Here is a 27,230-nt window from a genome sequence, read left to right as displayed (position 1 = left end):
ACAAATTTGGGAATCATTTGCAAAGAGAGAAAAAAATAACTGTTAGAAGCCTTTGGCACTGATAAAATCATCTAAGAGGCAAATATAGAAAAAAAGGCAATGGTTGAGAACACCTTTAAAGAATCCACATTTTAGATCAGTAGTGGCAAACTCAAATAGAAAGGGATCCCCAAGGGATCAAATAGAAATTCCCCCTATGGGCATTATTTAGACTTTGAAAACTACAAATAAACATTATCTTGTCCTTTATTTTATTTATTTTGTTAAACATTTCCCAATTATATTTCAATCTGGCTCAGACTGCACTTGGGAGCTGTGTGGGTAGGCCAAGAATTTGACACCAGCTTTAAGACCTATTTCCAGCTTCTCTTGAAATGATATTGGCCCACTTTTACAAAAAACACATGTCCAGATTCTAAATGGGTCATCCAGAACTTAAAGAAATGTACAAAACCAAGGAATGAGCCTACCCAAATTCCCTTTTCAACTGTATTGACATTTATTTCCACCTCTCTGATAGGCAAAGTATTAGTCTCTAATGGGAATGGGAGATAAGGAAGAAGGAAAATTAACTTAATTTTGCATTCCCATCCTCATTGGTCAATTGCCACTTCTGGCTTTTGCTACTTGTTTCTTCAAAAGACAAAAGCAATCCATCATCCCTTAGAGGATGGAGGGATTCAAAAAATGTGACTGTGGGAGTACCAAGTAAAACAACATACTCCCTTCCCCACTACTAGCACAGAATCAGTAAACAAAATCTGGTTATATATGGTCCAAAGGATCCAGATTAGTCCTGAAACCAAAAAGGAATAAAAATGTTTGAGAATGTTACTTCTGCAAAGTGATTCTAGCAAAAACTACGAGAGAGTAAAATATACAACAGACTTTTTTTTTGTTGTTTGTTAAAGGGTAGAAGCAATATTGGGGGGGGGGCCTGGGGAGACAAAGAAACCATACTATGCTAGTACATTCTGACTCTTACACTTAGTAACTATCTGACTTTAGGCAACTATCTCATTTAAAGCTCTCTAGACCTACGTTTCCCAAACTAATGTATTAATACACCAATGCTATTACTTTACCAAAAAACAAAACAAAAAACCCCCAAACCACTAAATAAGATAGCTTGTTTCCTGAAAATTCTATTTATTAGCCATGTTATTTTTCAAAGAACAGAATTTTCCATTATTGATTTTTCATATTTTCTTATCATGCAAAGTCACTTTATTTAATCAGAATATAGTTTATACCGTTTCTATAATATTTTGAATATATTTCTCAAAGAAATTTTAGCAAAAGCTCAGTTGACATGACAGAATTCAGTAGGGAGGAGTCACAAGGAAGGAGAGAGAATACTGGACTGTAATCATAGCTATTCTAACATCAGAAGTTAACTGCCCCAGAATGCTGCTCTAATAGGCCATGTGCAGAGGATTCATACATAAAGAATTTGAGAAATCAGGGAACTCCTTCCTTTAAACAGGATAGAACATACACATAATTAAAAAAAAAAAGCACTAAGCAGGTATTTGGGGCTGTTATTTTTCAATTGTGTTTAACTCTTTGTGACTGCATTTGCGGTTTTCTTGGCAAAGATACTGGAGTGGTTTGTCATTTCCTTCTTCAATTCTTTCTTAAAGATTAAGAAACTGAGGGGCAAACAGGTTTAATGAGATTTGCCCAAGGTCACATAGCTAGTAAGTTGTCTGAAACTGGATTTGAACTCAGGAAGATGACTCCAGGACTGCCACTCTATCCACTATGCAACCCAGTCACTCTGTACTTGGGGTGGGCAAGTTGTAAATGGAGAAAGGTATTTCTGAAAAAGAGAGCATGCACAGGTAAGCTGGAAGTGAGGCCAATGTCAGGAACACCAACAAGCTCTAGAACTGTGGCATGTAAAACTATATGTGGTCATCTTATTTCTGTCCCAAGTTTGGGGAAAATTAGCTGGGGTTCCTAATATAATTGTTATTTATAAATTAGAAGCTCTAGTACCACTTTGGGGACATTAAGTATTTATTAAAGTATATGAAATATTAGTAAAGAGAGCACACATGTCTGAAAGTTTAGAAGGTCTATCTAGCCTAGAGGAAAAATAGACCTCCTCCTGGCCTTTTTCTTCCTCCAAGTCCTCTGCCACCAAGTGCCTCAGAGTCTGAGAGTAACTGAGTGTGGAAGCCTTTTCCGGGTCTGGAGGAGAGGCGGTCCTTACACACTGCTTCAAGCTTATTGGCTAGCATCAACCAAATCCATTGCTTCACTGGACTTGAGGGTGGTCCTGTGTTGAGGTCAGAGTTCACACCCTCTAAGAACTCACCCTCTTGAGGGCCAGGCAGGTGTGGTTTTAATTGAATTAACTTTAAATGAGTTAATCAGCATCCAGTCAATATAATCAATCCCCTCCAGCAGGGGCCTTTGGGCATTCTGTGACAATTTGGCAAAATGCTATGCAAATAGAAAAAAATGGAGATAGAATAAGAGTCAAGAAGCACTTATTAAAGCACATTAAGTTCCAGGAACTGTGCTAAATGTTGAGTGATAGAAAGAAAGGCAAAACCAGTCTCTGCTCTTAAGGAACTCACAATCAAATGATAGAGACAATGCAAACAGCTATGTACAAACAAGCTATATGCAGGGATAAATGAGACAATCTCAGAAATCAGGTACTTCAATATCAAGGGAACTAATGGAAAAAAAAAAACGCACAGGAAGTTGGGCTAGCCGTACCAAATCTGAAGCTATACTATAAAGCAGCAGTCATCAAAACTATTTGGTGCTGGCTAAGAAATAGAGTGGTGGATCAATGAAATAGGCTAGGCACAGGAGAGACAGTAGTAAATTACTATAGTAATCTACTGTTTGAAAAACTTCAGCTTCTGGGAGAGGAACTCAGTATTTGACAAAAACTGCAGAGAAAACTGGAAGATAGTATGGTAGAAACTAGGCATAGACCAACATCTTACACCATATACCAAAACAAGGTCAAAAAGGGTACAGGATTTAGCCATAAAGGGTGATACCAGAAGTAAGGTACTTTCAGAAGTACTGCAAGGAGCAAGAATTAAGGGAAAGTAAGAAGGAAAAAAACCCTCATTAGAAAGGGGGCCTTAACAACTTTATTGCTATTAACCAGACACAAGTCCCTTTTAATAAACCTCTCCTAAAATATTTTAAATGCAAATTGTTAGCTCGATGCTTATAGAAGAATTAAAGATCTTAGGAACCAGACAAATTAAAGATGCTTCTAGAACCTAAACCATTGAGTTATTCTTGAGAAGCTTTCAAGATTGAACCCCAAGTTGTCATTCTGAGCCATTGGTTACAAGAACTGAATGGGATGATATAAATTAGAAGGAACTTCAGCTAGTTCCATTCTTTTTTTTTTTTTTTGGTGGGGCAATGGGGGTTAAGTGACTTGCCCAGGGTCACGCAACTAGTAATAGTGTCAAGTGTCTGAGCCAGGATTTGAACTCAGGTACTCCTGCATTCAGGGCCAGTGCTTTATCCACTGTGCCACCTAGCTGTCCCCAGTTCCATTCTTTATTATAACCAAGAAGAAACTGAGACCCAGACAGGTTAAAATGACTTAAGTCCACCAGCAGGTAAGAGCTGTATCATGCCCCAGATATCTGGCTTCTAGTCAACCATGTTCTACTTTCTCCTCTTTATGTCCAAAAATGGGAAAACTGTGTTGTTTTTTAAAAACCTGTAACACAAGTTAAATAATTAATAGGCTTTGGGGCAGAGTATCAGGCAGACCAAATTAAATGGATAGGTGTGTGTTGGGGGTGGGGTGGCTCACACTACAACAAAATTGAGAAAAAACACCTGAAGGGATAATGAAAGGGGCCGTTTCTGTAATCGTGTGTGGGTCAATCATACTTCACTTACAACATTTTGCTCTATTTTTCAGAAGCCAGCCTAAGGTTCTGGTGATTGGTTGCAATTATGAATAAACCCCACTTCTCACCTCCAGAGGCCTGAAGTCCAGCAGAATGAGCTGGCTTACACCCTCATTAGAATGAGCAAACAGACTTACCAACATGGCTAGTTATTTGAGGTCAAAATGGCTACACTAAATACCTTAAAACTGGGCTTTGGTATGACCTGTCTCTCTGTACCACTTTTGAAAAGCAGATGTTAAGAGTTAAGTATTGAAACAAAAATTATATGTAATTCATCATGAGGCTAATTTAGGATAGAGATTAAGTTTGTAAAATATTCAAATCTTAGAAGAACATTCTAAAAACAAATTGATATAGTTCCCCCCCCCCGCCCCTTATTTTAAAAGCTCACTAGATTTTCATTGTGGAGTTTGGAGTATACATTTTTTTTTCCCTCTGCAGGGCAATGGGGGTTAAGTGACTTGCCCAGGGTCACACAGCTAGAAAGTGTCAAGTGTCTGAGGCCGCATTTGAACTCGGGTACTCCTGAATCCAGGGCCCGTGGCTTTATCCACTGTGCCACCTAGCTGCCCCATAGGATTATACATTTTAAAACAGTACTTTAATTGTACTGCATAAGCATCAGCACCACTGAAAATGCAAGCTAGTTTAGGGATATAGAAATAATAGTTTTTCACTATTAAAAAACAAACAAACTTCATCTCCCCAATTGTTTATGTTAAAAGAACAGGGGAAGCAGGGGAGAAGGCCTCCAATATGGTAGTTATTTTCTATTTAGAAATCTGTGGCAAGACCTGTTCAAGAATCACATCAGAAGGGAAGTTTTGGGAAGGAATACCAAGTGGAGGGTAGGAGGGTATGCCCACACCTATGCAAAGTTAATTAGAATTTGGAAGATTGCTAGATCTGAGGACCTCATTTTGAGTGAAGATGATTATCTTGAAACTCTAACTATGCAAGTTTTGAGAAGTCAGGAGAATAAGCCAATTGAGGTCTTTAAGTCCAAAAATCTGAATTTATGATGGATTTTGCAGCCAGTCCCCAGCACTGATGCTTTGAAAAGCAAGCTTTGGATTGAACTTTGGGATCCATTCCAATGACAGCTGAAATGATGATTCACAAAGCAGCCTATTCAGCATTTGAATGTAAACTTGGTAGGATGCAAGACTATGGAGGAATCTACATTAAATCAGAGTTCACTCTCCCCACAATTACTGATCATATAGGGCAGTGCTGTCAAACTCAAATAGAAAGGGGGTGGGTGGTTACAGACATGTCAGCAATCCATACATAAGGATCCCTGAGCTGCATATTGACTTGGTTTTCAAATGTAATTTTATCCGTGTTCTAATGTATTTTTATTTTGTTAAATATTTCTGAATTACATTTGAATCTGGTTCAAAATCATATTGCGGACTCAAGTCTTTGTGGGCCACATGTTGACACCTCTGATTAAGAGCCCCAAAGTCCTAGGGAAAAATGTTAATAGCTATTCTTGCCAAGTCTTCAAAGTAAATATCCCTTTATAAATGTTCACTGAAAATCATCTGGCAGTTAAAAGGGGGAAGGGAGGAGACACTCAGAATAGAGACTTGAGCCAAATACCCTGACCCTTCAGGGTTAATCCTAGAAACCCTGAGAGATGTAAGCTAGACTGACCCTAGGATAGATAGTGAGCCCAGAAAGAATATTTGCCACATTTCATACACTAAGTTTTAGCTCAAACTTATAGTTGAATTTAAATTAAAAAAAAAATTCAATGTACTCCTTGTGAACAGCAAAAATTGACAGTGCTCCAAGTATTCTATTGTCAGCTGAGGGACTGAGACACATACACACTGGTACATAGGATAAAAGCAAAGTAGGGAAAGAAGGTGACAAATGACAGTCAAAGTGTTAAGAAAAACTGAAGAGAACACTTTTAGTTTGTAGGAGAGAGAAGGGAAAGAAATACAGAAGTAGCAGCACTTGAACAGAACCTTGAATTTACATTAACTGATATTTATTAAGAAATTTTCAGTTCAAGCAAAGTATCCTCTCCACAACTCATGCGAGATTAAGTACTACAGATATTATCTGCACTATATAAATGAATGAAGAAAGGTATCAGAAGAGGGAGATTCAAACCAGTTCTAGGTCTCTCTCCTGATTTCAAGTTGGTCAATCTTTGCAGTATCCCACACACTGTCTCAAGAAAGGAAGATTCTGAAAGGCAAAGAAAGACTGAGCAAGAACTGTTTTCCAGGCACAGGGGACTGTCACAATGAATTTGGAGAACTGCATAGTTCAATTTGGCTGGGACAAAGTGTGTGAAGGGGAGTAATGTGGACTAAAACTGCCAGACACTGAAACCAGACTATGCTGGGTGTTAAATATCAGGCTAACAAGATCATATTTCATCCCAAGAGCAAATAAGCTGCTGAAAGTTTGTGGACACAGGGAATATAACAAAGTTATCATTATGTTAGCAGGTATATGAAGAATAAACTGAAGAGAGAAGACAGTTGAGAAGTCAATTATATGATATTGTAATAGTTTAGGTGAGAGGTGATGAAGGTCTGAGAACTACAGTGGTAAAATTAAAAGAACTTGGTAACTTATTTGCTATTGGGGTGAAGAGGAAAGAGCAGATGGTAGCTCCAAAGTTTTGAACCTGGGTGATAGGAGGATAATGGAACTATCCAGAGAGCTTGAAAGAAAGAACATTTTGAGGAATTCAGGTTTCTGAACATTGTGATGAAGTATTTAGTGGGCATCCAAGTACATATGGTCCAAAAGGTACATAGATTCTGGGAGGCATTGCTGCTAACTATGGGACTAGAGTAAATCGATAAGAATACAGAGTTCATAACAGAATCTTGAAGAACATGAAAGATGAAATAGCAAGAGACCAAATAGTCACATAAGCACAGGTATGACACAGGTAAAAGGGCAGTCGAAAGCTAATGGAGGAAGAAGTTAGTGTTCCCTCAAGTGAGAAGGCTGACAGGTCAGAAATAAACAAGGACAAAATCATAGGATTTAGCAATTAGGAGGTCACACTGGTAACCTTTGAGAGAGTAGTTTCAATCAAGTCAGGAAATCAGAAACCATTCCATATGGAGTTGACAAATGAAATGAATGGGCATTGAGGAAGTAAAAATAACAAATGTAGATTACTTTCTAGGTGTGCAGCATTGCACTCTTGATACTCAAACCATAATCTCATTGATTTGAATAGTTCAATGATAATGAAATGAATGCATTTCACTGTCTGTTTGGCCTGTGTGACTAACCCATGTTCTTTCCCATAAGTTCAACATGGGGGAGGAGGAGGGGGGGAGGTTTCACCTGCTGTGTTGAGGTCCCTTTTTCATTTTCTGAAGTCATGAATGTTGTCCACCACACTATCCTGTGCTCAAGATGTGACCAGCCCTTTTCCCACATGCCTTTCTTTGATAACTTATCCGTCATCTCCTCTTTCATAATACACTATTAGCAATGTGCTACAGACTACTCATACCCATCATAGTCCCTTTCATTCCCCTTTGAGTCAACTTCAACTCTAATCCTTCAGAGGCAAACATTTTATGACGTGCTATAGAACTGAGAGGAAGTTGGAATTAAAAAAAATGGACCTTTGTTTCAAGTAGACAGTAAGAAAAGATTGTTTTCTTATCACATTAATAATCAATATTATATATGGGACCCAAAGAGTCTCTTTTTTCTTTCTTTTTAGTGAGGCAATTGGGGGTAAGTGACTTGCCCAGGGTCACACAGCTATAAGTGTTAAGTGTCTGGGGCCAGATTTGAACTCAGGTACTCCTGAATCCAGGGCCGGTGCTCCATCCACTGCACCACCTAGCTGCCCCAAGAGTCTCTTTTTGATAATCAATAATCAATTATTAGTAGGTTGGTTTTTAGTTTTTTCCCCTTTTTATTTCTTCATTCAAAACCCAGTTCTTGTGAAGTACAGAGCTGACCAGACATTCTCCTCAATCTTGGGCAGGACCCCACACAATTAGGAGAGCTTATTGCTGATTAGAAGGGTAAAAAGAATCTAACATAGGTGAATTTGGACGGAAACTAGTGTCTTTGTCCAAGAGCAAAGACATTATCAAAGTCAGGTACACCCAGCCTCTCATTAGAAAAGGCCCATCTCTAATCATATTCATTCTCTCATTAACTGTTAACCAATCAGAGCTGACTTCCACTGTCAGGGACAATCCTCTTTCCAAAGGTATTTTAAACATTCAAGGGACCTCCTTGAGGGGTCTTTTGTTACCAATATCACTGACCTCTTATTGATCACCTGCTAGCCTAATTAATAAATTATTACTTACCCAGAAATTTATTATTAATTATGAAATTTGGCCATGAAGGGGAGTTAAAAAAAAGTGCCAGAATGGGGCAGGCTTAAAATGCCAAAGCAGTCTGCACTTAATTGGCACTAAAGACCTAAGCTGGAGTGACGTTATCAGATCTGTAAGATATTCTATTGAAGAGTAAAGATTGGAAAAGATAGAGAATGGGTGGCAAAGACTTTTTTTGGGGGGGTGGGGTGGAATGAGGGGGCAGTGGGATTAGAATAGCCTACAAGGATGATAATGAAGTACCAGGTAGTGGCAATTGGAAAAGAGACAAAGATGAGACACTTTGTCATAGTGAGAGCAACAAAATCACATAGTCCAATGCTTATCCTCCAAGGGATGAATAAAAAGTTATTACACACACACACACACACACACACACACACACACACACAATCTACTGCTTTCTAAAAAGAGAGTCTGCCTACAAGTTTTCAATACATGTCTAGGCCAAAGGCAAACCACTGAAGGAACCGGGGTTTTAGAGTCACACAGATTAAGAGATGTTTTTAAAAACTGATATAATTTCCCTACTCTAATAGTAATTTCTAAATAAATATAGACTTAATGTGAGTTGGAAAAAAAACACCAAGAAAACCTTTTGTCTTTTCCCATCTAAAAATAGCTAGGATAAAAAATAGCTACAAATTCCAATGATGAGATGGGTCAGATTAAACTAAGAAAATCAAAAGCTCAAAGTTCAACAAAGCACAAAGGACATTGTGCCTGGTTAGCAAGTTAGGCCACCAAGTTCTATAAAAAGCACACTATAGGGGCAGCTAGGTGCCACAGTGGATAAAGCACCAGCCCTGAATTCAGGAGGACCTGAATTCAAATCTGGCCTCAGACACCTGACACTTACTAGGGAGAGAAAGGAAGTAAGTAGGGGGCAACAGCAAAATGGGGAGGTTATAGTGTAAAAGGCAGACAGGACAAGAATCAACAAGACAAGTTATCTGGCAGCAAACTGATGTTCTAAGACTGAGAACATAACTGATAGAAGATTTTTTAAATGCAACAGCCAGAATATAATATTAAGAGATAACATATTTAATACTGTATCCCCCAAGATGTAAGGCAATGGTGAACTTGGTGGTTAAAAAAAATTTTTTTTTTGGATAAATGTATTTCAAAATATATGGGTTTACCTTATAATTTGAAGTATTTTACTTTATACATTTTAAAACATTTCTGAGAAGTCCTATGGAACTTCACCAGATTGCCAAAGGGATCTGTGATTCAAAAACGGTTAAGAACCCTGTCTATGACAGAGAAAACAATGAAGTCCAAGAGCCTTTGGGTTCTTCTAGCCTTGATCCTGCCATGTAAGCAATTAAAAAACCAAAACTATTGTGTTTCCTGAAATATGAAAAAGTTAGAAATGATTGTCCTTTCTGGGTTTAAAATTGTAATCTTATAAATATACACGTGTAAATTGTATACATGTAATGTATCAGGAAGCCTCCTGCTTTTGTAAATGTATTTTAGAATGATTTTCACAAAACAGATTAGTAAACTTCAATTCAGTTAGCTACAAGTATTTAAAGTTACTGTATTTCATTTATGCTGACCATGCTTAAGAAAAATGATTTTTGAAGATCACATCAATTAAAAATATTTCTTGGGGCAGCTAGGTGGCACAGTGGATAGAGCACCAGCCCTGGAGTCAGGAGTACCTGGGTTCAAACCCGGCCTCAGACACTTAACACTTACTGGCCATGTGACCCTGGGCAAGTCACTTAACCCCAATTGCCTCACTAAAAAAAAATTAAATAAAAAAAATTTAAAAATTTCTTAAACAGCATGTGTGTATACATATATATGTACGTTCACACACACACTCACTCCTCTCTACAATTTTTACAGCCAATATATAGAATTATTACATAGATTTGGGAATGTTTCTCTAACATCCCCCCACTCCCAGGTGATCTCCCTCATGGCTGCTTTGGTGCAGAAATCCCCAGCCCCACCTCTATTCTCTCTACTGAACTAAAGCACCATGCTATCGCTATCCTGCCTTCCCTCCCTTTCAGGAGTCACCTATTGCCTACTGGATAGCTCCAATAGGGTTCTCATATTCAGCGTGTCCAAAAAACCCTCTCAATTTCTGTTCCTCTTGATGATATCACCACCATCCTTCAAACTCAAATTTGAAATTATCTTATACTCTTAAGATTTTCCCTCTTCTTTTTGCCTCACACCTGGTGTTGCAATTTAGCTTGAATTCCTTTTCTCTCCACCACATGACTCTCTGCCCTCCATAGAACTGCCAAATTTGTATTCCTGAAGTAAGGGTCTGACCCTACTGCTACTACTCTGCTCAAGAAGATCTAGTGGCTCCTCTCTTGCCTCAAGGATAAAATCTGAACTATCTTGTTTGTTAAGTCCCACAAAATTCTAACTAATTTTTTTCAGGCTTAATTAATTGTATATCACCCTACTTAACATCTCCAGGTTCTAGTTATTTAAATTTTTTAAGATGAGCAGCCAATTACAAAATTCTTGGATGACTACCTGTCACCCATAATATGTTAACAGTTTACAAGTTGTTTTGAGCTTCAATTTGATTCTAGAAGACAATTAAGTGTAAGAGTTTCATTTCCAAGTGAAAATCTGGAGTCATTAATCTTGCCTCCTACACTCTTAAAATGGTAAATGGCCTCACCATTTCAAAGAAAGATCACATAAATTGCAAGCAAAACAATGATCCCTTTTAGGAAATTAGTCTGCTGCTTCTGGAGATTCCATTATATTAAGAAATTGAAGCCACTTACTGGTAAATAGCCAGCAGACATTAGCAATAATTTATAGTTACTGCCTAAAGATTCTTGGTAATTAATGTCAAAATGTTCAATTTTAATGTTTTCCCCCTGACCATTCACTAGAAGTCCTATTCTTCATGCCTCATACTAAATGTAGCTGACCTTTCCAATAGGACATAGCAGGTGTTCCAGCAAGTTGGCCTTTTTCTTTGAAGCTCTCCTGCCAAAGTTCAGTTTGCAGCTCTTCAGATGACTGGGGGGAGGGGGAGTGCATTAATGGGAGAACAGAGGGGATAGGAACTGTATAGATCCTTTCTGACAGACTCAGACAGGAGGGAAAAGCCACAACATTCCCTAATGGTGTTTCTGAAGTGAAAAAATCAGCCAAACAGCACCTCACAAGTTAAAAGGTATGGTCTAGTAGATAGGGTTGTTACTATTTGAAAAAGGACTAAAGTCAGTCAGCAAAAGTATAAGTCTTCATTTTCCAAAGATTACTTTTTAAATGAGAGAAAAGGTCTCTCAAAACAGAGGTAATTTTTAAAAAAAATTAAAGCATTTTAATAAAATGTATATCACGACAATGTTTTTCCAAGTGTGTAATCTAAAAGGTTGGAAAGGAGGATATTAATAGATTAGTTTTCTCTTTGCTTGGTCAGGGAGTTAGTAAACAAAATTTTGGGGGCATCTAGTATTAGAAATACAAATTAAAAATAATCTAATCTTTAACATATCATGAGGTATAATTAGCTAAAAGTGAAGATAGATCCAGCATGATCTCAGAACCACCCAACCTCTCTCCCTGTCAAAATGTAATCAAATCTAAACAATACCTTTCCCTCTCTACATATGTGCTAGGTGTTCAGGGTATAACAAACTACTAAAGTTCAACTAAGAAAGAACTAAGGTGATAACGGTCATGTAATTATGAGGGAGGGGCAGAAGGCAGTTGAAGATATGAGTATACTGCATTTATCTGCTTTACTGCTCCTTTTCATTAACTCAGATTGTGATAAAATGAACTGTTCCTTTCATTTCTTTGTCCATCTACAGAACCTCAGACCTAAACCAGCAAGTTTGGTAAGAGAAGGAAGCAGAAGCGTGACAGAGAATTCAATATACAAGAGTGATCAACAGTGTATAAAATCCTTTAACACCTTTGCTTTTGTGTCAGCTGCCTCAAGACTGGTTGTTGTGAGACTATAATGCAAATCCCCTCTCATCTTTTATTGTCAAAGCAAAAAAAAGCACTGTAATTCATAATTCCTCAAATTAACTGTCCCTCATAGTCCTAGCACAATACTCCTGATGCTGCTGTACTACCATTTTAAATTTATATAATCATATCTGATTTTTACAATAATTCTATGAAATAGCATAGTCAGGTACCACCCATCCCATTTTACAAATGATAAAACTAGCTCAGGTTAAGAGACTTGCCCAGTTATAGAAGTCTGCCAATGTATGGACTTGATTACAGTTTCTGATGTCAAATCTAACATTTAAAAATTATATCAAAGCACCTTCAATAATAAAGAGCTAACACTCTGATATACTAGTTGGTAAAACATGCCAGGCAATTACCAAACATTTATTACTGGATAAATTACACAAGCAAAAGCAGTAATAATGAAAATAAAAACTGTCATTTATAGAAAAAACAACCCACCTACTAACTGGACTAGTTTCCCATTCCCCTTTGTAGCTGCTTCTATTCTTTCACTAAATTTTTTTTGGGGGGCAGGGGGGAGGCAATTGGGGTTAAGTGACTTGCCTAGGGTCACACAGCTAGTAAGTGTTAAGTGTCTGAGGTCAAATTTGAACTCAGGTCCTCCTGACTCCAGGGCTGGTGCTCTATCCACTGTACCACCTAGCTGCCCTCTTTCACTAAATTTAGAGGTGGCAACATAAAACAAGTAATCTCCCTTTCCCGCACTATCATCCAAGAAAAGGTGCCACCAACCAACTCTCATAAATGCTTCTAGGTCAAAGACTGGAATTCTAGACTTTAGAAAAGCACTGAATCTATTGGTGAGATATAAGTCTAAAAAAGGGATGGTTTAGAAGGACATTCTTCATGAAGCTAGATACACAGATCAGCAGGCTACAAAAATGATTCTCCTTGTCAGTTGGTCAATCAACAAGCATTTATTAAACTTCTACTGTGCTCTAGGTACTGTGATAAATGCTAGGCATATAAAGAAAACAAAACAGAACAGTCCTTGCTATCAAGGAGCTCACATAGGAAGAACCTACAAATTCAGGGGTCCAGGACAGAGCCTTGGGAGTGACTGACTGCAGATACTTAAGAGGAAAGTTAGTAGAGAAGTACTGATTAAAGATGGCCTCAAGAACTTAAGTCATAAAAAGGAGAGCTACTGTGCATAAATGAATCAAGAGAGGCTGAGGAAGATATGAGTGTTTGTAGGCAGCAGGAAAACAGCCAGCAGAAAGGGAATAAATAAAGAAGATTAGTTAGAGTAGGGATGTTGGAAGGGGCAATCTACTAGAAAAGATGGGATGGAATGAGACTACTTGTACATATAAAGAAGTATGCCCTGGCAAGGAGGACCAAAAGGGTGAAGAACAGTAGCAGAAAGTATTTGACTAACGTGAAATGAAGAGGAAGGAATAAGAGGAAGCTTTTGGCTTCATTTTTTCCAGTGAAATGAGACAAATTTCTCAGGTGGAGAAGAGGGGGAAGACATGAGATTTGAGGACAGAAGAAAATGTTTGGAAAAAAGTTACTGTGGTGAGTGGAATAGTAAACTAATTAGGGAGGGACAAAAGACTTGCTTTGCTAAGGTGAAGACCCAATTGAGATTGTGTAAAAAGCTTGTAGAGGACTCAGTCAGCAAAGTTTTCTGATTTTCTCCAGCTTTATTTGGCATTAAATAAGCAGGAATGAAGGCAATAGATGGCAAGAATATGCCAAGGCTAAGGCTTGGCAGAGCAAGATCAAGAGATAGAATAAGGAAGCAAAGGATTCATGAGAAGAGGACAGTGTAACTCGTTCAAGATGGGAAAGGGAGGTCAGTATAAGCATTGTAGGGGTTACTGGCAGGTAAAGAACTAAGGAGGTAAGGGATTGAAGGTTACAGTGAAGATAAAGGTTAGATATGGGGAACTGCAAGGCAGAGGAAGAGGTAAAATGACAAAAAACTAATCAAATAAGGTAATTTCTGATCATGGATCATGAATATGGAAATAGAACATTTGTGGGTGATGGCAAGATATGTATAACCTTAATCTATGTAATGAAGGCTACTTTCAAGATTGTATCCCGAGTCTCCCAAGAACTTTGAGTTAAGTAATTTTAATTCAGTCCCTCCATGTGAAAAATGGGATTTTCCAACAATAACTGCTATTCCTAATGCTTCTCAATATAAACCTTTAATAAAAGGGCTTTTAATTGAGCAGTGAGGAAAGCCTCACACTTGTATTATTTAATGGTAACCTTATAATAGGCACTTAGGTTACTGATGAAGAATCCCCCCATTAACATAAGGTGCTAATACCTTAGAGTTAGCATATACCAGTGCTTAGGTCTGAGAGGACTCTTAGGGGTCAAAATTGTTTTCATAATACCTTTAAGAGCTTTTAATATCTAATGTGATAAATATCAAAAGACAGAGCCCATATAAACATAAGCTCTTGGGAAGGGGTCCTCAATAAATTTAATAGTATACAGGATCCTAGAACCAAAAAGTTTGAGAACTGCTGACACCTCTCTCCTCCACCCCAAAGCCAAATAATTCCTCACTATAAGAAATTTAAGAACTTACTCCACATTTTAACTATAGAGAACTCCAACTTAAGTTTTAGGATATTTGATCCTTTAGGCAGCATCTCCTTATGTGACAGATAAAGTTTTTTATTCACTTGTGAAAGTCATTTTCAGTAGTGGCATAAAAACTAATCAGATTATTCAAATGATATTAGGAGTGCAAAGATCTATCTTAAAGTAGGCTTTTTTCAAAAAGCAACTCAAGATATTTTAAGCTTTTCTGATCTCCTGAGATGTTTATAAGCAGCAGCTTCAAAGCATTTATTATATAGGAAGACTTCAACCAGACATGGGAAATCATACTCTGACAATTATGATAGCAAATAGGAAGAGTAATAGCATTTAGGCAAATCTAAAAAAAGGGTGCTTGTCCTTCGTGGGCTTATTCCCACAATCAATAAAGCAACTCTGAAGTAGTAACATTGAGAATCTCAGTTGGAAGAGACCTCAGTTAATCAGTACTCAACATCAATCTGCTAACTAGTGGTCATCCAATTATTACCAAAAGGCCACCAAAAGCAAAGGGGAATCTAGTTCCTCCTGATGCAATATATTCTACTTTTGGATAATTCTAGTTATTGGGAAGTTTTCCCTTCAAGTAAATGCAACAAACATTGAGTGCCTACACCAGGTTCCAGGCACAGTGCTGGGCATGGGATTTTATATTGTATTGGATTCCCAACATCAAGCCTGAAATTGACCACTTTTCAATTTCTACCCACTGCTCCAAGTTCTGTACCCTTTAGGACCAAGACGACCAAATTTAATCTTTCCCCATGAGTCTCTCACATAATTGAAAGATAGCTCTCATGCCCTCTTCCCCAAACTAAACATCCCCAGACGGTTGTCCTTCTTTGTTCACTCACTAAGTCCACAATGTCATTCCTAAAACGTGGTGCCTAGATCTGAATATGATACTCCAAATGTGGTCTGACCAGGGTAGAGCACAGAGGCGGTTATCATTACCTTATCAATCCTGGACATTGCCTCAGTGCAGCCTAAGACTGAACCAGCCTTCTTGGCTATCAAATCACACTGCTTCTAAGTCTTAGCTCTACTCCCTGGGAAAATAACAAAATAGAATGGTCCATTAGGAGGGTGGGGGATGGAACAGACAAGGACCTAGGGACTATGAATGTGAAACATGGAACATAGCATATATCAGACTCCCCTGACGTTTTGATGCACTGATTAATTTTGTTGAAATGCTCCCCCTCCCTACACCCTTTCATTTATATTCTATTTAAGTCTTTTAAAAAACAAAACAAAATCCATTTGAGCATTAAAGGAGCCTGAAGAGCATGGAAGGAAGATATTTGAAAATGAAGTCTTAAGAACTAAAGATAAATTTTTAATGGCACCATTTCCTTCATTTTGATCTGTTTGAGACACCACTATCCAAATCAGTCATCAAGGCTCACAACCTAGGAATCAGAGAATCATACAGATTTGTAGCTGGAAGGGAGTTTTCAGGTAGCTGTAACAAAGGGGAGCTGCACTAGATCCTAACTTCTTAAACTGTGGTTCACACCGGCACATGGGGTCACATAACCGGATGTGAGGGTTTTGAAAAATTTGGCAACAGTAAAAGGTCATGCATACTTGTTTTATATACCCATGGTTGCGTAAAAATTTTGGGGGCCAAAGGGGGTCTCGAGTGGAAAGAGTTTAAGAAGCCCTCTACTAGATGTAGATGACCTCAGTTTGAAGCTGAGGAAATTAAGACCTAAGGAAGTTAAGTGACTTGCCCTTGGCTACAGTTACAAATACACTAAGTGATAAGTACTCATGTTAAATATAGCATGTTTTTACCTTTCCCTAAGCCTCTTCCCTCCTCCCCAAACAGCTGCCAAGTTTTGCTGATTATTCTACCTCCATATCATCTCTTGAATCTACTTCATGTTCACCACTTTTCACCAGGACAATCGCAATAATTACCTAATTGGTCTTCCTTGTTTCTAGTCTCTCCCCTTTCAAAGGACCTTGCATTAAGAGCTGCCAAAATAATTTTCCTAAAGGCCATGGCCGAATGTGGATGGCCTTAAGTCTTCCTTCAATGGATCCCTGCTGCCACTAGGATAAAATAAAAACTCAACACACCATTTGAAGCTCTTCAAAATCTAAGTCCAAACCTTTCTTTCTTGTGTTATTTCATAGTAGTCTCCTCTGCCTTTTACAAATCAGTGGTCCAGTCAAGATGTTAGCTGTTCTACTTCGGCATTTTATTGACTAATACTGTCTTGGAAGGCAGCCTCTTTTGTAATCTAGAACAGGGCTTCTTAAACTTCTTCTACTCTTGACCCCTTTTCACCTAAGACATTTTTTACGTGACCTTGGGTATATAGGTATACATAACCTTTTAGTGTTGCCAATTTTTTCTTGACTCTCATGTTCAGTTCTTGACCCCATACTCTATCACAACCCACAGGTTAAGCAGCTTTGATCTAGTGGATAAAGCACTGGCCCTGGATTCAGGAGGACCTGAGGGCAGGAATGCTGAGATGCAAACTGCAGTACTTTTCTCTCACCTCTAGGATTTGAGAAGCTCACGTGACCTCTAGGAACTGGATCTCACCAAGACTGTTAATGTAAATTATATTCAGCCCAGGTAATGGCAAACCAAGTAAGATCAGCTGAATGACAGGTGAAATCTAACTTGGAGAGAAGAGGACTTAGGGGGGAAAGGAAGGGTGTAATAAATAATGACATAGCTGGTGTTTCCAGTTCTACAGTATCACCACATTTGATGTGATTCCACTGTTGGCATGTACTGGGTGGCCTCTAGATACAAAGACTACTACATTGTTTTACAGATGTGTATTCTTGAATTCTACTTAAATAGACATGGCTATGGTTAGTGATACATTATTACAAGTAAAAACTAATCTGGGCTATGAATGTAGTCTTTAGCAAACCTCTGATCTAAAGAGAGTGGCATTAACTGGGCTTTGGTATGACCTAGCATTGTCTCTGAATATATTTTATCTTTTCTTAACCCTGCTGTAACTCCTCTATTCCCCAACCCTGAGCAGAATGCAAGCTTCTTGAGCATGGATTTATTTTCCTTTTGTTTATCTATAGGGCCTATAAGTACATGGAAAGTATTTAATAAATGTCACTTCAAGACAATTCTAGCTAAGACAGAGTAGAGGCTGAGATAAGGAAAAGCATTTTTCCCCCATCAGATCCTTTAAAATCTGGATTATGTCCTCTATATGTGACTGGATTTACAGTGGTTTCTGCAATGTACTTTAGTTTTTAGGACTATATAAGAAATCTGGTAAATTATTTCTTGGATTGGGCAATGCTGAAGAACACACATTAAAAGATGACAGCTTGGACAACATGTGCCTACATTATACCCCATACCAGAGGAACTGACTGTGGTTGACATGACTTTTACTACTTTTCATTTAGGTGGGCAAGGCAAGCTCGAAGAGTGTGAGCAAAAAAAAAAAAATCAGCCTCTGCCAGAAAAGGAACTACTTTTCTAATGTACTGTGCAGACAATAAATGACTTAGAATCAAAAGAACTTGATTCACTTTTGGCAGATGAAACAATAGGTAATGTGCCTGTCCTAAATCTTGGAAACAAGATTGATGGTCCTGAAACCATTGGTCAGAAGAAGTTACTGGAGATGTTTGATTTATATGGTCAAATAACAGGAAAGGGAAGTATTTTAATGAAAGAACTGAATGCCAGACCTTCATATGCAGCATGCTAGAGATAAGGCTATTATTTGTTGAGTATCACAGTACCTAAATCCACATCTGTCTTTGTCTGACCATTAAGTCCACTCAGCATATATAACCTGACTTATTCGTTTTAAAGGATCAGGGTTTTTTAAGATCATTAATATACGAACTATTGATTTGTGTGGATTGAAAACTGATTTGGGGCAAGTCTGGGTATTACAATGTTAGCTTTCTAATCCCATAAAATAATTTGTTATTATACAATTTAAAATTTGACATTTGTACCCAGTATCATTTTTAGACAAAGTAACTTTCCAGTTTAGGATGCTTGAATTCACTTTTTAAAAAGTTAGAACTACAGATATGTACTAAGTGTTTAAAGTTCATCATGTTAAAATTTTTATGTACTTTTGGGGAACTGGCTTTATAAATTTGGACTATATAACCACCTGTCTTTAAGGTACACTTAATATGTGATTGTACATATATAACCTATATTGGATTGCTTGCTGTCTTGGGGAGGGAGAAAAAATTGAAACTAGAGATCTTATAAACTATCTCTGCATGTAACTGAAAAATAATAAAATACTTTTATGGAAAAAAGGTACAATTAATAATTAGCTTATAACTTGCATGATGCCTTGCAGTTTTAAAATATTCTCATGCAACATCAATTTGGGGCAAAAATAGTAAAAACCCCAAACTGCCCCCAAACCTCTCAAAGTAGAACTGCAACATGAAAGTCTTCTCCAGTTTCTCATCCAAATTGTTTCTTCATACTTATCTGTATTTATAGTGTATTTCCCCCTTGTTTAAGGAATTCTTAACTTTTTTATGTCATGGATTCCTCTGACAGTTTGGTGAAGCCTACATATCCTTTTTATCAGTGTTGTTAAATGTAATGAAATAAAATACAAGAGTTACAAAGGAAAACAATTATATTTAAAGATGTAATTTTTTTTCCTAGCAAAGTTCAGATCCCCCCCCCCCAATAAAATCTATCCGGAGACCTAACAGGTTAAGAAGCCACACCCTAGTTGAATGTAAGCACTCAAGGTCAGAGAGTTTTAATTTATCTTTAGCATCGAGTATAAATGACTTTAAAAGCAGGCACTTAAATTTATTTGATGAGTAAAACTATAGTTAGTCTTTCTAGTGGTTATCTTTCCTAGAAAACAAGATTTCCAGAACTATAAAAGGTCGTCATATACAATGCCCTCATTTTATAGTGAAGTCAACAATCTTAGAGGTCAGGTCACAGACCAAGCCATCAGTCCTGAGATTACTGTGTAAGGTATCAATCACCCTCTCCCCAAAAGCCTACCCCCCCCCACCAGATAACTACTAGCAATTTATGAAATGAAAGGAAGAGCAATTAAGTATTTCAAACTTATGCTGAATTACAAACCCAAGACACAGTAAGTTCAATTTATACTAACATTAAACTCCATCAACCCATAAATGTGACAATTTCAGCAACCCCCCCCCCCATAACTTGGGAGAATTAATCTTTAAATGTAGTGATCTTACTACTTATTAGCCTAACCAAAGTTCCATGAACTCAATTCTACCCATAAAAAGTATTTTAAGACTTTCTATTGTTTAAGAACCCCTGAGGAAAAACATAGTTTGAACAGTGATATGACAGACTAAGAAGATTCTTCACTAATTGTAGGGCTGAAAATCTTTTAAAGCCTTGAAAACCATGAGAGGTCACCTAGTCCAAAGGACCTGTGGGGCTATTCCAACTTCCAATGAAACAACTTGCTCAAAATGTTTCTTACTGCATTTGTAAACAATCTTTTTGTTGTCTATACATCCTGAGTTTTCCAGATCCTACTAAAATAAATTCCTTATGTTACAGTTAAAGGCTGCTTCTGACTAGGTATGGGGTGACTGGGTACAAAACAGTCCAAGTTAACTATGAAGCAAGCATGGCAGTACAGCGAGTAGAAATGGTCAAGTGGGGAGATGGGACAAGCTAAAGGAAAATGAGTTCCATTCTGGATATGATGAGATGGGGAGCTATTAATTGAAAAACTAGAGCTTCATATTTATCTAGTGATGGGGTATCTTTTACTCGGCAACTAGAAGAGTGCTTTGTAGTGAACAGTGAATTCTTAAGACATTTATAACATTCAATCTTCTATTTACTTTTGGTTAGTTTTAGCAGTGCCTTCTGACACTGACACCCCAAACTCAGTATTACAAATCTTTCAGTAGTGGCAAAAAAATTTTTCATAGTGGAAACTTTCAAAAGGATAACACTGGAGCTTAAAATCATCATGGACCTGATTCTTTTTAAGAGGCAAGTCACTTGATTTTCTTAAGTTTTTTCCCCAAGCAGAAAAGTTAGAGGAAAAAAATTTTCCCTCAAAGCCAGTAACTTTATGGCTAACACATACAGATCAATCCCCAATGGGCAAATGGTCTTAATCAAAACAATTTCATTATAAAGCAGGCCAAGATACAACAAACATGGGACTTCTGAGAGTGGTGGGGGTGAGAGGGAGGGTTTAAGAGACAGCTAGGTAGATAAAAGCACCAGCCCTAGATTCAGGAGGACCTGAGTTCAATTCTGACCTCAGACACTTGACACTAGCTGTGTGACCCTGGGCAAGTCACTTAATCCTCTTTGCCCCCCCCCCCAAGAAATAGTGTGGCAGGGAGGAGGGACTATTCCTTGAAATAAAGGCCTAACTTATAACCATCCTACTTAGGAATTTGTATTGTATTGTATTTTCTTAAGTGGCAGTTAGGTAGTGCAGCTAATAAAGTGATGGGTCAAGAGTCAGAAATACCTGAGTTCAAATGTAACCTTGGGTAAGTCACTTAACCCGATTGGCTTAAATTTCCTCAACTTGCAAAATGGGGATCCCCATAAATGATAGCACCTACCTCCCAGGGTTTTCATGAGCATCAAATGATATACTAGTGCCTGGCACACAGCAGATGCTTAATAAACACTTACTTTAAAAAAAAAAAGAGAGGGGTTCAGTTGCCAGGGTGGTCCACAAAAGCCTACTTTACCACAGACGCACAAATTTATCTTAAAGCTGGATATTGTAGATCTACCTTTTGAAAGTTATCTTAGGAAGTCATTTTGAGCACCACTTTGGGCAAAAAAAACACCCCAAAACACTTTAGATTTCTTAACATTTGATTTAACTAGAAACTTGTGCCATAGTGTAAATCCATCTGGGTCTGAGGATAAAATGTTTCCAACAACTACAGCCATGTACTACTTATTTATACTTCTTTTTCTTCTTCTTTTTTGGTGAGGCAATTGGGATTAAGTGACTTGCCCAGGGTCACACAGCTGGTAAGTGTTGTGTCTGAGGCTGGATTTGAGCTCAGGTCCTCCAGGGCCAGTGCTCTATCCACTGCACCACCTAGCTGCCCCTTATTTATGCTTTTAAATGAATCCTTTACAAGACAGAATAAGTGTTGTAATACAGATACTGAATACAAAACAAAGTCAAAGGAAAGACTGGTGTGGCTTTGGAGTGGCAGTAAGCTTTAGATAAGTAAAAGGGAGGATAATAAGGCATTTAAGCTAGGGGAAGGACATTACTAACCTCCTTCTTTGTGCCAGGCACAGGTGATAAACTCTGGGAATACAAAGAGGAAAAAAACAGACCCTGTCTTCAAAGAGTTCATAATCAAATTGGGGGGGAGGAAGGAGGAACAACATGTAAATGTATGTATCTACAAAGAAAGCTATATTTATATATGAATAGGAAGTAATGAACAGAAGGATGGTACTAGAATTAAGAGGGACTGGAGAAGTTTCCTAGGGATTTCAATTGGGATGGGAAACCAGGGAGGTCAGTACACAGATCAGAGGGAGACAGCCAGAGAAAATGCCCTGAACATGAGATGAAGTGGATTGTTTGTAGAGTAGTCAGGACAGTGTCAGTGGATCAAAGACAACCTGCCAGGGAATAAAGTTTAAGATTAGAAAAGTAGGAGCAGAGCAAGGTGATGGGATTTGAATGCCAAACAGAGCTCTTTGGATTTCTCCTGGAGGTAACAGGAAACCATTAGTTTACTGGAGGGCAGCTAGGTGGCACAGCGGATAGGGTATTGGGCCCGTAGTCAGCAAGACCTGAGCTAAAATCTGGTCTCAGACATGAACTGTGTGACCCCTGGACAAGGCATTGAACCCAATCTGCTTCCATTTCTTATCTTTAAAATAAGCTAGAGAAGGATATAGCAAATCACTCCAGTATCTTTGCCAAGAAAACCCCAAAAGGGGTTACAGAAAAATAGGACAAGACTGAACAACATGGTCTAACCTGGGCAATCATTTCAGTGGCTGAATGGAGAACTGAGTGGAATGGGAAGTCTCTTGAGGCAGGTAGAACTAGCAGGATACTGCAATAGTCCAGGAGTGAGGTGATGTCCAGGAAATATAGCAAGGAATTCCAAAAGATAAGTGGATTAGATAGCTTCTAATCTAACACCTTCACTTTACAGATGTCACTTTAAGGTTTATAAAACATATGAGGTAGGTGATGAGAATTTGAGACACGAAGATAGTTTAAGTGATAGCTCCAGGTCTGTGATTTGAATTAAGACCTTCAACTTTCTCACACACCACATTTGCCCAAGCTAGCATTCCTCCTATCACACCATCACGACCTGTTACACTCGGGAGGCAACAAAACACCACCATGAGCTACAGCAGTATTTATTAGTTTAATAGGATAGAATAAGTGCTTTGTCATAGATGACTGTATGATTACTTGTGGGCAGAGTAGAAACAGGGATAATAAGCTATGTTCTATGACCAATTGTGGCCCCCAAAGATTAGGAGACATCTACCTCTTAGGATAGAGGGTCTAAGCCATTTTAACCTCTTATTAGTGACCAGTGGGAGCTCCTTCCACCAATTAAATCACCCCTCCCCCCACCCCCAAGACTACTTAGTCATCATGTCTCAGGAAAGAAACCAACAATGGCAAGACTTAATTCACCTTTAAGACACAGGATCCCTTCTTTTGGATAGCAGACAGAAGCATCAACAGTCAAAGCCCAGATGCAGAGGTCAGTCAATTCAAGCCATCAAGAATCTAAATACCTACTAGGTACATTGGGAATATAAAGAAATACAAAAACAGCCCTTGATCTCAAGGAGCTCACAATCCAATGAGATAGAAAACATGCAAACAACTATGTAGAAAAGTAAGGAAACAAATTGGGAATAATCAGAGGGGAATCTGGAAAAGGTTTCTTGCAGCCTGCTAGGAAAGTCTAGATTTCTGCAATGTTTCTTAGAGATGAATAGGTAGTATGACCAGAGTACATATAAACTGAATCAGTGAAACGAATTTCAAATGCTAAAAAACCAACCCCAAAACCTCACACACACACACACACACACACAAAAATCATAAGAACATAAGATTTAGAGCTGGAAGAGTTCAGAAGGGTTCATCTAGCCCAACCACCTAGTTTTATATGACTAAATCTTAGTTCTAAAGACATGGTGGCTTACTTGATACCAGGTATTAAGTTAGAGTTAAGAATTGAACCCAGGCTCACTGTCTCCATACCCTGTACTTTCCAGCTCCCCCCTTAAAAAAAAAAATCTGCCTTCATATATGTAGGCATTCAATTCAACACTTTTACTCAGTGCTTACTATATGCAAAGGTCATTCAAAAAACACCCAATGACTACAAGCTTCAACAGGAAGTACCCATTTTCAACTATAATAACCAGTAAGGAATTTCTTGCTCTTTTTAAGTCTTTTTGCTAGAAAGGTATGGATTACTTCCTTTACTAGACAAATAAATGGGTCCATGGTATATATTTTCTCCAATAATTTTGAATTTCGAGATCAATAATTCTTGTTCTTTAACTTTTTAAAAAAATCTTACTAATCAGTCATCTTTCTAGCTGTCACTAAATGATCTCCAAGTTCTTGATATTTTTATCTATTAGTAGGGCCTAAATAAATGGACAGAATACTCTAGTGTGGATTTGACCACCACTATTAAAGCAGAACATAGGCCAAAGCTTAGATAAGTTAGTGACAATACTGCCCCCATCTGTACCACATACTGAGTCCCCCCTTTCTTTTTGTTTGATTCCCTCATCACATTCCCTGACCCCCCAGATTTGCCAGAAGAACCAAATCACTTCTCTAAAAATTTGCTTATCCCTAGTGGTAGCAGGTATTCTAGGGCTTTAGCAGTTGTTGATTCCTAGAAAAGAAGGTTCTCTCATACTTTATAATCACTATACATGGTTAACCTTCAATTATTGTACTACTGGAGATACACAATGTGTATAATTACAATATAATTCAACTAATTTATATTTGGCATAAAGCATACTATACTGAAGGTCTGACTTGTCTCTTTTGCTCTTTATTCTCATCTTCCCTTCACAATTGCTGCCCAGTTAATGCACAATTATAAAACAGTTCACAGCAGATCCAAATTTAGGCAGCTGATATTATTTCATTTCAGTACAAATCAAAAACAATCAACCATCACCGCTGTCAACTTAAAGAGTTTCCACACACATTTTTTCCCCTATGCTTCCTTCAGGTGACAAGAAGAAACCAAGCAATACAGAAGTAGATAGGTATGTAAATGTAAGCTCAAATTGAGTTCCTGGATATTTAGTCCAGCTAAGCTTTATCTAATACTTATAAAATACAGTTAGAGTAAACTTTTGTGATTAAATACAACAGAGCAGTGACAATATTGCCAATCTGCACTACATACTGAGCCCATCTGCCCCCACACCCAGATTTGCCAGCAGAACCAAGTGACTTCTGCAAAAATTGCTTATTCCTGGTGCTAAATTTGGCCTTTGGAGGTTTCCAATTAATAAAACAGGAAGATCTTCTCATACACTATACATTGTTACCTATTAAATGACCAGAATTACAATGGAGTTAAGAATTAAATCAAGAGGGCAGTGCAAAACTTTTGTTGAGAAAATCTAGATTAACATTATAAATTATACATTCTTTAGTGAAACTTAGCATCTTTACATTCAGTGTGTGATGGGGGGTGGAGGGGGAGAGAAAAAGAGAGGGAGGGAAGAAAAGGGGGGAGGAAGGAGAGGGAGAAACCTCATTGTGTTGCTTCAACTGGGTTCACGTTTGAAAGCTATTACAGAAGACTAGAAAGGTTAAATGGAATGGGGATTGTGATAGGCCTTGAAGGCCATCAAGTGTAGACAAAAAAGAAGTGTCAACTGCTTCAAAATGTGTAGACTACAGTATGCACTGGTGATATAAAGATAAAATGTTAGTCCTTGACCCAAAAGACCTTAAATTTTACAATGAATAGGAGAAGATAGGAAAATAAATATGGTAGAGATCCAGGCATATGTGAGCAAATTTTTGTATAGAATTATTTTTTTGACCGAGGGGAATCTGGAAACAATATGGCCATAGTCTCATAAATAGGTGCCATATTTGATTGAATTCTTTCAAAAATTAAACCTAAGGGAAGGGTTGTTCAAGCAAGGAGAAATGATAAATGGGGATTTTTTTTGTTGATTTTTTTGAAGAGCAAGATACTTATAGGCTTAAAAAGAAAAACCCTGAGCATATAATATTTACTGAGTTAGTTTAATATATATTCAAGGAAGAAAATGAAGCACTTTGGGGGAAGAGGGGTATAAAAAAATGAATAAAACATCTTAAGGAAAATCCATAACCTAGAAGATTGACAAATATATTAATGTTAGAAAGAGAAACATTTAGGAATGGAATCTTCACAAGTCTCCACTGCTGTCTTGAGCTAGCTTCCAGATTTTTTGCCAGGTGTTTAAAGAAATGAAGAGTTCTTAAGTATATACTAGACTTATTTCCAGGATATGAAAAGGCATTAAAAACCCGAGAGCTTCTGCTCTCAACATCTTGCAGGAAAACCAGAGATCCAACTGCTGATACATGCTTCTGTACTTGCCAACTGATAAGGGAAAGAATGCCAGGATTCTTCTGTTTACGCTATACTGCTGTCTATGACCATAAAATCTTAAGAGGGCAGGGATCATATCATCTTAATTTGTATTGTGACTCCCACAGCTAAATTACTCAATACATGATGAAGACACATGCTCCTGAAGTCTCTTCATTCAGTTTTGATTGTCAAAAAATTTTCAAGGGGTATTGGTCTCAAATCAAACACTTCTTTAAACACAAATAACAAGCAAAGCCCCCCAATTTTGGGGCAGCTAGGTGGTGCAGCGGATAGAGCACTGGCCCTGGATTCAGGAGGACCTGAGTTCAAATCCAGCCTCAGACACTTACTAGCTGTGTGAACCTGGGCAAGTCACTTAACCCCAACTGTCTCACCAAAAACAAATAAAAACCACCCCCCACCCCCCACCCCCACTTTATAATGGATAGTTAACTGCAGTCTTTCATGTATGACAGTATTGGAGATGAGATACTATGATGAGAAGGGTCACTAAACTTTATAGTAATGAGTGGCAACCTGAATATGACAAATAATTAGATATACGAGAAAAAAAAATCAACAGTATACTTTCATATCCTGTTTGAATAAACCTTTTATTAGCTACACTATATAAGAGCAATATGGCAGTGATTTTTTTTTGCTAAGTTACTGTAACAAAAATTGAAGTTACATTTTAAGTACTGAAATTCAATTATGAACTCTTGCTTTTGATAAGTTAAAGGACTTAAAGATAAATGCATTTTGAATAGCAGGATAATAGAGAAAATCCAGA

The 27,230-nt window shown here is 37.8% G+C and overlaps 1 protein-coding gene and 1 pseudogene across 2 annotated transcripts in view; one reads left to right on the top strand and one right to left on the bottom strand.

Annotated features, from left to right (window-relative positions):
• YWHAZ (tyrosine 3-monooxygenase/tryptophan 5-monooxygenase activation protein zeta) overlaps positions 1-27,230 on the bottom strand; it is a 43,569-nt gene that overhangs the window by 10,454 nt on the left and 5,885 nt on the right. The gene's annotated exons all lie outside the window — the stretch shown is intronic.
• Positions 18,017-18,537, top strand: LOC122736778 (annotated as a pseudogene).

This window comes from Dromiciops gliroides, chromosome 1 (assembly GCF_019393635.1).
Source record: "Dromiciops gliroides isolate mDroGli1 chromosome 1, mDroGli1.pri, whole genome shotgun sequence".
NCBI classification, from domain to species: Eukaryota; Metazoa; Chordata; class Mammalia; order Microbiotheria; family Microbiotheriidae; genus Dromiciops; species Dromiciops gliroides.
This window is presented reverse-complemented; position numbering and strand designations above follow the sequence as displayed.